The following is an 872-nucleotide window of genomic DNA, read 5'->3' as shown; positions in this document are numbered from 1 at the left end:
AGGGCTAGGTTTAGGACGAGAGTCCGTGCTAAAGGGGAGAGCCTACAAGAGCTGGCACAGGACTTGGAAACTAGTCATTATTAAGTCTCATTGAATTATATTTGCATTAAATAGCTAAGTTCTAGTTATTGACCTGACAATAAAAACTGAATTTTGTGATAAAGATATAGTATAGTACGTTTATATTTATATATATATAGAGTGCATATTTACATTAAAATTGACAGATTTAACAGTGGGATAAAATATGAGGTTGTGTAAGAATGTCAACAGCAGTGTCCTTAAACAGTAATTCAGTATCTAGAGGATGTGGCGTCACCTATGTTGTGATGTGAATGATTAGTTGCATGAGTAGCGCATGTTGCTCTAAGTAAATAATGAATTTCCTTGAAACTAAGAAACCTTGGATTTGGTAGTCTGGTCTGGAACATCATTGAAGATAGTCTAGTATAACTTCATCATCAGTAGTCACTTCAGTGATCCAATGAAAGCCATCCTCAGTTAAGTAAAAATTTTATTACTCTTTCATGATAGATATCTTGAGCACATCATCTTTAATTTACCAGACTTATTTGATAAGTGGAACGAATACCATAGTAGATAGTTAGAATCTAATTTTGGTTCTGTGATTTCAGAATATCATTACTGTGGACTTTTATGTTTCTGTTGAAGTATGTACGGCCTTTTATTAACACTCTTGTGATATTAACTTTAAAAGACTTTATGTTTGAGGAAATATAATTTTCCAAAACTAGAAGGACTTATGAACAAGTTGGTTGCCAGGAAAGATGGTTGTCAGATGGAGTTGTCGAGTCTAGGAGAATCCCTATCCTGGATGAGGGACTTTTGCTAATACTGCGAATGTCCTTGAC

This window comes from Limulus polyphemus, unplaced genomic scaffold (genome assembly GCF_000517525.1).
Source record: "Limulus polyphemus unplaced genomic scaffold, Limulus_polyphemus-2.1.2 Scaffold6215, whole genome shotgun sequence".
In the NCBI taxonomy this organism is placed as follows: domain Eukaryota; kingdom Metazoa; phylum Arthropoda; class Merostomata; order Xiphosura; family Limulidae; genus Limulus; species Limulus polyphemus.
Note: the sequence above shows the minus strand (reverse complement) of the source record.